This window comes from Phoenix dactylifera, chromosome 1 (genome assembly GCF_009389715.1).
Source record: "Phoenix dactylifera cultivar Barhee BC4 chromosome 1, palm_55x_up_171113_PBpolish2nd_filt_p, whole genome shotgun sequence".
In the NCBI taxonomy this organism is placed as follows: Eukaryota; Viridiplantae; Streptophyta; class Magnoliopsida; order Arecales; family Arecaceae; genus Phoenix; species Phoenix dactylifera.
The window spans coordinates 35,355,768-35,370,608 of record NC_052392.1 but is presented as its reverse complement, the minus strand read 5'-3'; the positions used below and the strand labels follow the sequence as shown (position 1 = coordinate 35,370,608).

The following is a 14,841-nucleotide window of genomic DNA, read 5'->3' as shown; positions in this document are numbered from 1 at the left end:
AAATCAGTTATTTTATTTTTGAATTATAAATGTTTCTTTTATTTCTAAATCATTTCTTTTCTAGAAAGTTATATATATCAATGTTGCTTGTTCCTTATGAATGTCTCCTTGCATATCAAGCAAGTACAGTGGATGAAGTATGCTCTGGGCCCACATCGGCCTTTCATCGCGCTACAAGACCCTATTCCACCGTTGGCTGGTTCTGCCACGGAAAGCAAAAATCTTCACTAACGTATTAGCCACTAATTACAAAATCTGCAAAAATGAATTATCTCTCATCTAATCCATATTTAGACCTCCATTTTAGATTAAGATATGGTGTAAACAACAACTATTAAATACGTTATTTGAATCCTTTTCTAACTATATATATATATATATATATATATATATATATATATATATATATATATCAATGACTGAAATTTGTTGTGGTTGGAATTTTTTGGGGCACATAGCTTTTGTTTTTATATTAAATTTATTGGCATGTGAAGCTCACTACAAGAAAATACACTTTCAGTGACCACTTTCGGCGACTAAATGAATAGTAGTCACTGCAAATAAGGCTATTTGCGACCAACATATTTGTTAGTTACTGAATGATTGTCCTACACCGACTAAATGCATATTTGGTCGCGGAAAATCAAAACCAAGTTGGCGGGGTGGAGGTAAAATGTTTGGCGACTAAAGTTTGGTCGCTGAAAATAAGGCTATCTGCGACCAACATTTTTGTTAGTTACTGAATAATTGTCCTACACCGACTAAATGTATATTTGGTCGTGGAAACGCAATACCAAATTGGCACGAGTCCAATATTTCACACGAGCTGGAGGTAAAACTTTTGGCGACTAAATTTTGGTCCTTAAAGGTTCACCTTTAGCGACTAAAAAAAATTTAGTCCAGAAAAACTTTTACGAATGGCACCTTTTTCCAATGAAAAAATTGGGCAGAAAGTTTGAGTTTTTTAGTGACCAAACTTTTGGTAGTGAAAAGTTCCCGTAAAACCGAACGATGTTGTACTAGCCCCTGTAAGATGTTAATTTCTAAGTTCAAAAAAAAAAAAACTGCTTATTTTCAAACGGTGTCGTTTAACACCTTAATTCACTTAGGCATATCCTTGTCTCTTCGGCTGAATCTCAATCCCACAACTTTCACTACCAGAAAATAAGCGTATGGTGACGGAAAACTAGTAACGGCCCGTTATCTGTCACTATTTATGACGGATTAATGATATACAAAAATTTGGTCACCGTGGTGTGAACTTAGTGACAGATTAATAACAGACCGGTCACAAAATACGCAGGTAGGGTAGGCGACAAAACTTAGTAACCACCGTAGTGACGGGATATTTGTCACAAAACTGGTAACCGAAATTGTAACTAGACAGTGACAAATTCAGCCATCATAAAAATCGTAACACAAGTATTTATAAATTTTTAAAAGATTATTTTTAGCAGTGATGGATTATTGGCAGAAATTTTCGCCACCAAATTTAATTTTTAATTCTAAAAATATTAAAAATATTATTTTTGAATAATTATAATAAAAAAAAAGATTGAAAGAGAAAAATACAAAATGAAACTAAGTGCCGCCGCCCCGCCCAAATTTCCCCCCTCCCCCTTCCCAAAACCCCTGCAGCCGCTCAACCCGTGGCCCCGGCACCCACCCATCCCCCCCTCTCCCCACGCGATCCCTAACCCCTCCTCCTCCTTCCTAACCCAAATCCAACAAATCCCTAACCAGAAGGCCATCCACAGCAGGGATGACCGTCCGGATTCCGGACAGCCTTATCCACACCGTGGGGACATCTAGCGGCTCTCCGATTTCCACTATTTCTTCTCACCACCATTTTATCCTCTCTCCTTTGCGTTAACTCCAAAACCCTTGCTTCCCCAATCCCTCTCCTCTCGAAACTCTAGCTCCCATGGCGGCCCTCCTATCCTCCCAGTCCCAGCGCCGCTTCTCCGCTGCCGCCCCAAGATCCTCCATTTCGGCAAGGCGGAGCTGCTTCGATGGCCACCGGAGACCCCTCTGGTTTCGTCGCCTAGGGTTCTGCTGCTCTTCTTCTCCATCGGGGTTTTGCAAACTCGATTCCGGATGGGGAGAGGTACCGGTTGATCCAGTTCTCTTCCAACGTAGGCGTTTTTAGATTATTTTCCACTTATTTATATGCAAGTAGACTTTTAAATGGAAATATGAGCAATGTAGAGATATATCCGATCGGGAAGCTGTCATAATCTGAATGAATTGGATGAGTAATTCGATTAATATTCACTTTTTTGGATAATTAATGCTATTTGTTTCCTCACTGGAGGAAATGGGATTATTTTTTTATAATTGTATCCTTTTGAATAGTTCCATTCGGTAAGAAGGCTGAGATTCTTGGATCACTTCTCATGATTTTCTTCTCCACTATATTAGATTTTCTTCTTTGTGTTTGGTATGGCCTTTGCAGCAATGCATAGTGCTTTTCTTAACCAAGAAATTGAATTTTCTAAAGAGAAAGACTAATTCTGGATGGGTTTGATGAAAATCCTCTCTTTTTGCACCGTAGATGGTTGAATTAGTTGCATAATTTTAATTTCGTTTTCTTTGTAAAGTTAACTTGTTTTTTCTAGTAAAATAGTTCCCCCTTTGGTAAGAATGCTGAGACTTGTAGGGCAAGCATCCAGATTCCATCAGGCAAGTTGTGCACAAAAGTTAGCATTCTTTTCCCCTTCCTGAACAAATGAAATTCCAAAGAAATTCAAAAGTAGGCTTGCCTGATGGAATCTGGATGCTTGCCCTAGCCAAGAACTGTCTATTGGTGGTAAGTAAAGGTGTGAGTAACTGAGAAATCAGTGACTGTGTTGTTCTCTTGCAGGATAATTTTTGTTTCTGCTTTCAGTTTATAGTTGCATTGTTGGCACTGGTGTATGACGCATTGTTGGCATTGAAGTATTATTTTGCTTGTTATTTGTCTTTTAAGTTTATACCTTCTTTGATTAAGGAGCACTTCAGTTTGATAGGTTACTAAAGAATTATTACAACATATATCAACAGAGAATTGCTCTCTAAGGAACGGAAAAACCTGTTTTGGGAGTTTACTGATCTCTGGTTAGAACCAGATAAAGGCTCAGATTGTTTGACAGCCAAATGCTGCATTCACAAAATTGTCCATGATGGGCGCTTGCTTCTAAGTGAACCCTTGGGATCAGTTTTTGAATTTTCTCTTATGCTTCGGTTAGCATCTCCTACACTAGTGCTCTACTGGCAGTTGGCGGAGGATTCTTTATCTTCTTATCCTTCTGACGACGAAACCAACTCAGAACATGTTATGGGAGACTTGTCAGAGCCAATTTCAATAGTCAAGGCAGAACCTTTTCTCATATGCAGAAACCTGTGAAGCCCTGGAGGAAGTAGTTGCTGGGTAGATACTGGTAGTGCACTACTGTTCAATGTTACTGATCTTCTTTCATGGCTTGACACTTCAGCCAAACTGTAAGTCATATCCACCTTTTCTGTGCTTTTGTTGTATTTCTATTTCTGTTATTGCAAATCTTGTTGATCTTTTTTGCCTCCTTGTTATATAGTGAGGTTATATGTTTATTTGGATTTCACCAGAGCTATGGGATCTGCTGAGTAGGCTGAACTTTTTGATTTTGATCACATATATTTTGGTTCAAGTATTGCCAGTCCAGTTGCTATTCTATATGGAGCTCTTGGACCAGAATGCTTTAGAGAGTTTCATGTTACCTTGGTGGAAGCATCAAAAAAAGGTATTAACTAATGAATCGTTATTTATTTTATATGAACAACAGAGAATACATTCCTGTCCCAGTTAGAATGAGATGGCATATTGCAATTAACAAGGCACATACACATTCCTGTCTCAGTTAGATTAAGATGGTATGTTGTTAAGAAAAAAACTGCAAAACCAATCAGTTAGATATTTCTCCTGCTTTTTTTTTTTGGTCTCATAAGATAGATCTCCTGTCTACCTGATATGCTTACAATGAACTGTAAATCAATATGGCCATACTTCCTTTTAAGAAGATCAAAGTGTTTGAGGGAGAGAAGTTCTTCATGGGTCAGGTGAATAATCAGTTGTTTTCATTCATTTCTTCCAGAGTTTGTTGGTTAGATTGGACAGTTTTATTCTATATTACAAAAATTAATTTCCATCTCCATAGTATAATTCTTATCAAAATTGCTCCTTGAAGTATGCTCCGATTTTCGAACCACGTCCGTTTATATTTTTGTACCATTAGATCGGCTTGCCTTCTTGGTGCTTGACATGGATTCTTTCATAAGATATAGGTTGAATTTCTTTCTTTTCTTATTGGAGAGAATAGAATTAATTCTGCCAATTCAATATCATTCTCTGTGGCAGTCACTTTTTTGTGTTCTCTTATTAAAACCACAAACAGTTTCTTTTGGTAAATGCTGAGAGCAGTTTGTATATCTTTTGAATTCTTGGGCAGAAGAAGAACTCATTTCACCTAAAGGAATGTGCAGTTTCCATAGCATTGGCAATTGGATTGGTCACTGGTGTTCCTACATTGGACTGGCCTGCACATGCATCCCCTTGAGGCCCTGTGCTGCCTGATCTGTCAGTGCTAATTTCTGGACCACCTATTAAGGATCCTGGTGCCTTGTTGAGGTATGCATTGCCAATCAATAACAAAGCCATTCGGGAGGTTCAAAAGCCTCTTGAGGATATCACAGACAGTCTCAACGTCTCCGGGGTTAGAGCATTGGATTTAGTTGAGAGAGTAAGCATAACTAAAAAAATCTTATTCTGAGATCTTATTTGCTATTCCTTACAACTTCTGCAGTCACTCAAGTGATTTTTGTTTTATAATTACTGAATTATACATGTACAGTATGTCATGTAAAATGATGTTCTTAAATGAGTACATTGTGCTCATCTTTGGCTTTGCTTTACAAAAAGCAGTTTCACCATTCTTCAACTTAAAAATAAAAAGGAATGAGTTTGAAAGAAGCTGATTTTCATAATGCTTAATAAAAAGTGCTGCTCACACAAGCACAGGTCAAATAGCTTCTTCTACGAGATGCTAGAGAAACTAGTTTTCATTTCATGCTTGTATCGATCACATTATGTTTTCATAAATATAATTGGATTTGCCTCACCTAAGAGCAGGAATAGTGGATATGCAAATGGATTAGACAAACTTAAAGTTAACCAACTCAATGTGCACCCAAACCTGAAACTTGATTATGTTGGTCATCTCAAAGTCCTTAATCCAAACCAAAATCTCAATGAAGTTGGACTCTAAGTCCATGTTAGTTACATACAGCCCAGTTGAAACCAAATAGACTGAAAACTACTTCCATCTTTGTGCTAGCAAACACCAAACAAGCTCAACATGAGTGAGCTGACCAATATCAACTGGCGGACAAAGTACTCAGCTGAATACTCCAAAAAAGAAAAGCTTGAGTACAATCATTGTTCAGGATCTCAGTCATTTGTTGCAACAATAACTATACCGGTAACTAACAGGAGAGGAGCTGCGGAGGCAATTGGAGCAGGAGAGGAGAGAGCATGAGGAGGAAAGGAAAGAGCGAGAGGAAGAACAGAAGCAAATTGCACATCTTACAAGTTTGGTGACAAAGTTCTTAAAGAAAAAGACTCAAACGCACAAGTCATCTATCCATCATGATGGGGCCATGTATTCAACTGGTGGTACAAATACTCGTTGGTATGTATTCTCATTTATATTACATAGGTTATTTAGAGATTTTGACCAAATTAAGCGAAATGTTATTGTGAACTTATACTTGAATTTTAGTTTATTATTTTTGACATGTGGTTATTGATTGTGTATTTTTTTTGCTTTCTCAGATACATCGTGGAGTTATGAGCATGTGAAATCTAGTTTTTGGTACATGGATAGCTTTTGTTCAGATGATCATGGTGGAGTTGTCTACAAGCAGAATCCAGTTTTTGGTATAAGAATATTTTTGTCTACATGATGGTTGTTTGGAGGAATAGCAAGATCAGATATTTTGAGATTTTTAATTTACATTTTGATGTGTTTGGTGATGATTATCACCTTAACATATGGTATGGATGAAACATTGTGATGTATGGTTAATAGATATGCTTGACTTTAGACTTATAGATGATGATATTTATAATGAATGATTATGGATTCTCCAACATTGTGTATACTTCTATTTGGATGAGCAAATGTATTGTGCAATATGGATATTGGATAGGCTGTGTTGGTTGTACAGGATTTGGAACGAGCCCAAAATTAAATATTAAGCTTATAATTTGAATTGTTAATTAAATACAGGTTAATACAGGTTAATACAGGTTAATATTAAGCCCAATGCATTCCAATATATTCTGCGACCAAACTATTGGTGGGGGAAGATAAACATTCAGTGACCACTTTTTTGGCAGCGGAAGACAAACATTCCACGACCAACTATTTGGTCGGCGTTGAAATTAGCGACAACAGATTTGGTCGCTGAAAATTTTCTTCGGCAACCAAATGTTGGTCGTTGTTGGTGTATCTTAGGTGACCACACAATATTGGTCGCCAAAACCTTTCAGTGACTAGGGTTCGGCGACGAAGAGTATGCTAGTCGCGAAAAGGTTTCGGCGACCAAATATGGTTATTCGGCGAATAGAATTTTAGTCGCTGAATATGTATTTTCTTGTAGTGGCTGGAAAGGGCGGCTGTGAGTTTCTCCAATAAAATAAAGTTCTCATAAATTTTAAAAAATAGAAACTTTAAATAATTCATGATTGTCATACATATTATCATATTCTCAACATAATTCTTAAATATTATGTTTTACTAATTAAAAGTTAGCACTCCTGATGATATGATGTAAATTCTTTACATTCTATTTATCTTTATTTTCTGCATGAGAGATAATTCAAGTTTTATTTCTCTATTCTTACTTATTTCATTTTGTTTTCTAAGTTTCAGGATTTATCTGTCATTTATCTTTTTCAAATTGTGGTCAAAATTGTCAACTTTTTTGTTTTTAAATGGTTGCTTTCCAATAATTTCTCTTACAGTTCTTGGATCATGGATGTGATATGGTTTTGAACGAACCACAGGAAATCCTTATTCCTAGCAAATGTCTAGATCCCTTAATTTTGAAATTTTTGCTTGTTTCTGCATGAAAAATAATTAAATCCTAGAGAATACTTGCATACTGTCACTTGCATAATTTAAATACAAAAGGCATCCTGTCAAATTTTTTGGGCCTATGTTCAAGATATTGTATAATAAAAGTAGCTTGCTCGCAGCAACTGGAAATTTTTGCATGAAAAATCAATTATTTTAATTTTTGAACTAAATGTCTGTTAGATAATTTGTCTTAGAAGTTATAGTAACTTGGTCATGTACTCTATAAATCAGGTCGCAACATGGACGAAGAATTGGACGAGGAATCCCTTGTTTCAACCAACGATGAGGAGTGGATCAATTTAGTTAGACGTACAGTAAATTTAGAAGAATGTATGGACCATCTCGAGGCACGATGCACCATCTTCAAGGTCCCCGAGCATATCCGACAGTTGGATCCTAAAGCATACGAACCAGTGATTGCTTTCCTCGGACCTTTTCACCACAACAGCCTTGGGAGTTCCTCCATGAACTACCACAAGTTGCGGTGTGTTCGGCACCTTCTATCGCGTCATCGAAGCCCGGAGCATGCAAGCCAATTGTTGAAAGAGTGCTTGTTGGTGTTGAAGAAACAGGATGAGAAGGTCCGAAGCCGCTACTCTCAGGAATTCTCCGCACTGAATGCCTCAGATATGGCATTGATCATGTTGCTTGATGGGTGCTTCATCATTTATCTCATGTGTCTCAGGAAGGAATCATTGAATCCAAGGAGACTAGAGTGTATGATGGAGGTGAGGGAAGGGGATGTTGTTTTAAATACCAACGAGAAGGATGAACAGCTTGAGGGCCCAACTGTGGCAGGGCTGTTCACTATTGGTTCAGTGGTTTTTGATCTGCTGAAGCTTGAGAACCAAATTCCTTTCTTCATCATCCAATTGCTATTTGATCATCTCAAACCATGCGAGGATGGACGGATTAATCTTGTTGACCTTGCTCTCGGGCTTTTCAAGGGCATCCAACCCAACGAATCCAAATCATTCAAGAAGAAGTCCCCCGAAGAATACCATCATCTGCTCCATCTATTTTATTCATCTCGGATCCCTTCAGAAAACCCAAGAGAGTCTACATTTGCATCAGGATGTATTCCTGAACTCAGGGAGTGCAAGTGGAAGAAAACAAAAGTCGATCTTTCACAATGGTTTCCGCCATATCCACCCAAGTGGATTCCTAGTGTGACAAAGCTCGATAGGGCTGGGGTGAAGTTCGAGATAAATGAACAGGCAACCAATTTTTTGAACATAAAATTCCAGAAAAGGAAGCTCACGCCACTGCAATGCCTCTGGAAGTTGTTTTTAGCGCTTTGGATTGGGCGGATGGAGATACCACGACTGCAAATCTGTGACTATACCGGTCCTCTCTTTCGGAACCTCATAGCTTTCGAGCAGTGCTATTTCGACACTGAGATGTACATTACGATATACGCACTCTTTATGAACTCCATCATCGACCAGGCTGAGGACGTGCGGTTGCTCCACTCGCAAGGTATACTGGAACTTAAGCTAAGCAATGATCAAGAAGTGGTAGACCTCTTCAATAAGTAGGGCAGTCAGATACACTATGTTTGGGAAAAGAACTACCTTGCAAATCAGATTTTGAAAGTAAATAGGTTTTATGACTCCAAATGGATCAGATTTTATGGAGTCAAATGGCGCGAATGGCTTGCTGATTTGAGGCGAGACTATTTTGGCAACCCATGGGCTACAACTTCAGTGTTGGCAGCGGCCCTTCTCCTCTTGCTGACCATCGAGCAGGCAGTATTTTCTGCATTGTCCTATTTTCACTCTTCACCTACGAAGTGAAAATAGGCGACAGATATGATGGAAGGGTCAGTGGATAAGAAAGGATTCCCTCCAAACATGGATACTGGAGAATTTTTCGTTTATCTGGGGAGAATAGAAACTAGACGGTTAACTGTGGTTGTTAGGTAGTATAGATAAATGTGGTTGGCTATGCTGTTGACCTCATAAAAAATAATTTGCTTGGACGTATCATTGTTGGTTTGTAATTTTCTTCAAAGTTAGCTATTAGATCTAATGTTGTTGTGTCACGTCCCAAATCAAACATCTGGGCCCGAGCACGTAACACAACTGCATGAGCCCTAGAGCAAAGCTCTAGAGATCATGCAAAGCCTAAGGTGAACAAATATTCAATAACTCAACGGTGAATAGCCAAATAATCCAAATAAATAAATCCATCATATTCAAATAATCCAACCGCTTTAGTTACAAAATCTTCAAATGTTTCTTGGTATCATAATGTAAACTAACTCATAACTTTAATGCTCGGACTCTATGCCCAACCCATCCGAAACTACGCATCCTGTGATTCTGAAAGAGAAGAGGTGGTATGAGTTTTACAATGAATAAGAATCCCACACATCACACCAATATAAATATAGTAAATTTAAAATAAATATTAACTACAAACCTCATCAAAATGCAGACAAAATCATAAAGCATTATACCAATTATTCAACATAGCTCAATAAAATCTATATAAATATGCATCCATAGATGTATGTCCTCAAACATATATCCCGTTCCAGAAAACACGTAAGATATTATCATGCAGTGGTTTTATACTTTCAATCCTCTATTTTTATCTAGATTTTCCATCAACCAATTATCTTTTTGATTTGGACTATTCATGGTCACGTTTCGGTCCGTGACTAGCAAACCAAATTATCCGTACTTCGGCCCGCAGTGGCAAACTAAAATATTTGCGCCTCGGCCTACAGTGGTAAACCAAGATAACTGCACTTTGGTTCACAGTGGCAATCCAAGATAACTGTGCTACGGCCCGCAGTGGCAAACCTGAATATCCGCCATTCAACTCGCGGTGACAATCCAAGTTAACTGCACTTCGGCCCGCAATGGCAAACCAATGTGTCATGATTCGGCCCCTGAGAGGCAATCCATAATATGTCTAATCCAAATCCTTTTATTTACCAAAAAAATTATTCAATTTCGTCCATACCAGAAAAAATATAATTTTATATTATATTTTATGCCCAAATTCCAAAATAATCAGCATCATATCCCAATAACCAAAACCATAATTCAAGCAGCCATAATCACCGATATTTGATATCTCCTTATATTAACGAAATATATATGTTAGAAATCATTAAGCAATCATACCAAAACGATGCGAACCCTAAAATCATCTACATATATTATAATATATATATTATTTATAAAGGTGATTGTGTACAAGACTTCTTATCTCTACTGATGATTGACTAAATACAATGATCTATAAGCGAGGTGCAGAGTAGCACCCCAATCAGAATATTCCGGCTTAGGCCCATTTTAAAACGGGCCCTTACGGGTTGTATGAAGGTTCTAGCGCATGAAATTGAAATTAAATTCTGTTCTTGGTTACCCTGCATCCAGTTAAGTTTCATCATGATATTTTAAACACATTTTACTCAAGAACACTTACTGACACTATATTTGTTTAATGGGCATTGTGCACAGCATCTATGATTTTGCCTCATTTGTCCCTCTAATATTTAGAAACATAGGTTTCTAGAAATTGTAGCATTGTGGATTTTTTACAGTTCCTTTAAAAGTTGTGTCGAACAAGTTTTGGACAGTTACAACATAATGAATGAAATGAGGAGCACTTCATTGAGTAAAGTAAGCAACAGGTGTTCCAAGACCATGCCCTAAAAACTCCTCGACAACATGTGTTGACTTATTTACGGATTTATGTCATATAAACTTTTTTTTATCGAGTTCTGTGATCATAAATCTTTAAAATGTTTTGCCTAGTGCAAGGATTGAATGTCCATGAGAAAGAATGCAGGCTCTTGGATTTATCTTACAAGAATAAATCAAAATGATTGAAGCTTTGTTTAGATGTATTTAATTTCAAAATAGCCAGCTGCAAGGACAGCTCCCAACTCTGCCAGTACTCAAAGAATGCAGCTATTTCTTTCAGTTTTGTAACGACACGATGCTCTGTTTTGGAAAAGATAGATGGATATTAGAGAATGCACTTGCTGATTGTATCCAAAAAACTGTTACCATTGCATCAGCTTAGGACGCGGTTGTGAGTTTTAAGGTCTGTTTTGGTCTCTCTTTCTCCTTGGTACGACTTCCAAGTGGCATGTCATGAGGTCTCTATCTCAACATCCCCTCTAACTAATTTGATGTCACCGGTACTTTTTTTTTTTTTTGTGCTGAAAACGGATTCTCATACAATACGTGTACGAATACACCCAATAAAGTTAAAAAATACTAACTCACGGAGAGCCAGTGGAAGCTCCCCCTCCCCCACCCAAAAGATGTACCCTGAATGATGAGCCGCGAAGGTAGCCACCCAGTCGGCTGCCCCATTAGCTTCTCTGAATACATGTTTGGCCTGGATGGCCACCCCAACCCCACACATCATCCCTATATCCTGAACCAAGGGGTGGTCTGAGCCCTCACCCCTCAGCCCCTCCTGGATCCAACTGATAACTGTAGCCGAGTCGCCCTCCAAGACAATCGAGCCAGCCTGCAATACCTGCCTCGCATATCGAAGACCCGCCCAGGCAGCTCGTAGCTCTGCCTTGGGAACCGACGTACCGAACAACTGACAGCCACCTACTGCCACCACTCTGGAATGCAGGTTCCGTATCACAAAACCCGCACCACCTCGCGTGCCTCCATTCAGGACTGATCCGTCGAAGTTGACCTTAAGAAAACTCGGGGGTGGGGGTTTCCAGGTGAAGAACACCAGCTGAGGAGCTGCTGGAGCAGAGAGGGAACCCCAGGTGTCTCGAGCTATCAGAGGTCCATCCGAAGAAGGTCTGATCTCCAATGCCTGTACTCGCGCGAATTCTGTAACGAACCTCGGTGACACCCTGCGCTCACCAAAAGTGCGGGCGTTCCTCGCCAGCCAGATCTGATGTGTTGTGCAGGTCGCTCGAATAGCTTCCTGACATGTCCGAGGCCGGGCCAACCACTGCTGCATCATTTGTAAAAACTGAAGCCTTCCACACCAAACCCCCTGCGGGAACCCTGCCCACAGCCATGCCGACCTCGCCCATGTACACTGGAAGAGCACGTGGTCAACCGACTCCTCAACACTGCATGTCCCGCACTCCGTTGGGATCCTCCAACCTCGCCTGCTCAGCACTGCTCTCGTCGGAAGGCGGTCCCATGCCACTTTCCATAGGAAGAGTGCCGCCCTCGGGTGAAGCCCTGACCTCCAGATCCAAGTGTAGTCTTGCCCCGGCTCATGCTCCTGCTGGATAACACCAGCGAGGTCTCCCAGTCTGACACCGGACCGGCAAGAGGTGCCCCAAACCCTGACATCAGGCCCCCCACAACCTGGCACCAGAGGGGACCGGATCCTCTCAGCTAGGTATCCTCCGAACAACTGTCGTAGCCTAGCGTCATCCCATGCTGACTCTCCTGGGGCAAGAAGATCGAAGACCCGCAACCCCTCCACTGCCTCAGCATCGATCATGGTCGGCCAGCACCTCAGTGGGACGGTATCCACCCATAGGTCCGCAGTCACATCAATACTCCGCCCATCGCCAATCAGCCACCTGGTGTTTGCCGACATCGTCGACAAGTACCTCCCAATCTCACGCCACATGAAGGAGACTTGCCGCCCTCTCCGTGCCACCTTTGAGCCCTCACGGCCATATCTGGCCGCCATCACCTGACTCCACAGCCTGTGTGGCTCCAGCAGGAACCTAGCTGCATGCCAAGCAATGAAAACCTCGCGTCGCTCCAGTAGGGACTGCACCCCGAGACCGCCCTCATTGGTAGGTCGGCAGACATGCTCCCAGGCCACCAAATGCACCCCGCGGCCTCTGCCGTGTGACCCCTACAGTTTCATCACAGCAGTCGCTCGACCCTCAGCAAGGTCGTCTTCGGAACCACGATGTTGGCCATGAGGTATACTGGCATGGACCCCAACACTGATCTGATCAAGGTTAGTCTCCCCATCATATACAGGGAAGCCGCTCTCCATCCTCCAACCTGCTCTCCACCCGCTGCACCAGGTAGGAGCACTCTGCCACCCGTAGTTTGCGGCCTATGATAGGAACACTCAGGTAGGTCAATGTCTCCTCCTGCTCAGGTATCTGCAGAATCCCTCGGATCTCCTGTCTGACCCTGCTCTCCGTGCTCGGGCTGAAGTGAACCGCTGACTTTTGGAAATTAACTCTCTGACCTGACGCCATGCAGTAGTCCGCCACCACCCTCCGAAGGATCCGTGCATCAGAAACCCGCGCCCTGGCCAAAAGAAGACAATCGTCAGCAAAAAGTAATTGGAAGAGAGGACTAGCCCCCGGGGCGGGGACATAGGCCTCCAGCTCCCTGCGGGCACACATCCTTTGCAAATCACGAGACAAAATGACAGCACAAAGAATAAACAAATAAGGTGATAGAGGGCATCCCTGATGCAGCCCCATGGTGGACTCGAAGAAAGGTGAAGGTGTGCCGTTGACCAAGATAGAAAACTTTGGCCCCCTGACACACCCCATGACCCAGCCGATCCACTGCCTGTGAAACCGTACGCCTCGAGTGCCTGCTGAAGAAATCTCCATCTGATCCTGTCGTAAGCTCTCTCCATATCCAGCTTAATAGCCATCAAGCTACGTCGGTTCGATGCTCGCTGCAGATCCCACATAATCTCCTGGGCCAGCAGAATATTATGGGAGAAATTTCTGCCAGCTATAAACGCCCCCTGCTCCTGACTGATAATGCCGGGCAGTAGGGGCTTCATCCTTCGGACCATTATTTTGGCCACAACCTTATACAAGGTTGTGCACAAATTAATGGGTCTGAAATGGCCGGGCCCCGCCGCCTCCTGACGCTTCGGAATGAGCGTGATGAAGGTAGCCTTCCAATCTTCCGGCATCATCGCCTGAGAGAAGAAGCACTGAATAGCCTCTACCACTGCTATCCGAATGATACCCCAGTACTGTCGGAAAAAGAATGGGGGGAACCCGTCCGGTCCCGGGGCCTTGTCTGGAGCCAAAGTCCAGACTGCCTCCTGAACCTCCTATGCCGACACTGGTCGGACCAGGGCTGCGTTCTCAGTATCCTTGATTCTCGCATCCATCCTCATGGGATGGCCTCTGTCGCCGGAATCCTCATTCTCCATCCATCTGTCACGGAAGAAATCCAGCAGGACCTGACGAATGGCAGGCTCACCTTCCACCCGATGTCCAGACCCGTCTCGCAGCGAGTGGATCGTTCTCCGCTACCTCCGGATAATCGTAGTCCAGTGGAAGAAACTAGTATTGCGGTCACCCTCACGTACCCACTGAACTTGAGATTTCTGTCGCCAGAAGATCTCGTGCTGCCGTAGTAGTGAGTGGTGGGTCGCTAGAAGCCCCCGAAGGTCACCCATGTCATCCACCGAGAGCGCACCTTCTAGATCTTCTTTCTGCTGCAACTCAGAGATCGCAGTCTCTACCCCCTCTACTCTCCGAAAGATATCGCCCACAACCTCACGGTTCCACCGTCGGAGACGCCCCTTGGCCAATTCTAGTTTGTGCGACACCGGGTGCATAGCATCTCCACGCACCGGGATGCGCCATGCCTCACAGACAATGTCCCAGGACTGGGGGTACGATAGCCAAACCTTCTCAAAGCGGAAGGGGCTATGATGATTAGGTCCCGATGATGTGGAGATCAGCAGGGTGCAGTGGTCTGAGGCAATCCGAGGTAAGTGACTAATC

General features: G+C 42.0%; 1 long non-coding RNA gene and 1 pseudogene across 3 annotated transcripts; both read left to right on the top strand.

The window, feature by feature from the left end:
* The first annotated feature begins 1,670 nt into the window (after positions 1 to 1,670).
* On the top strand, positions 1,671 to 5,899 carry LOC120112887. Of its 3 annotated transcripts, XR_005514526.1 has the most exons (6): positions 1,676 to 2,107; positions 3,043 to 3,480; positions 3,604 to 3,758; positions 4,464 to 4,754; positions 5,504 to 5,702; positions 5,846 to 5,899. It is a non-coding gene; the product is annotated as an uncharacterized LOC120112887 (long non-coding RNA). The 3 variants fall into 3 exon arrangements; XR_005514521.1 differs by having other exon boundaries at positions 1,671 to 2,107; positions 4,464 to 5,702; XR_005514522.1 differs by having other exon boundaries at positions 1,671 to 2,107; positions 3,573 to 3,758; positions 4,464 to 5,702.
* A 1,494-nt stretch (positions 5,900 to 7,393) lies between these two features.
* On the top strand, positions 7,394 to 9,135 carry LOC103699219 (annotated as a pseudogene).
* The last annotated feature ends 5,706 nt before the right edge of the window (positions 9,136 to 14,841 follow it).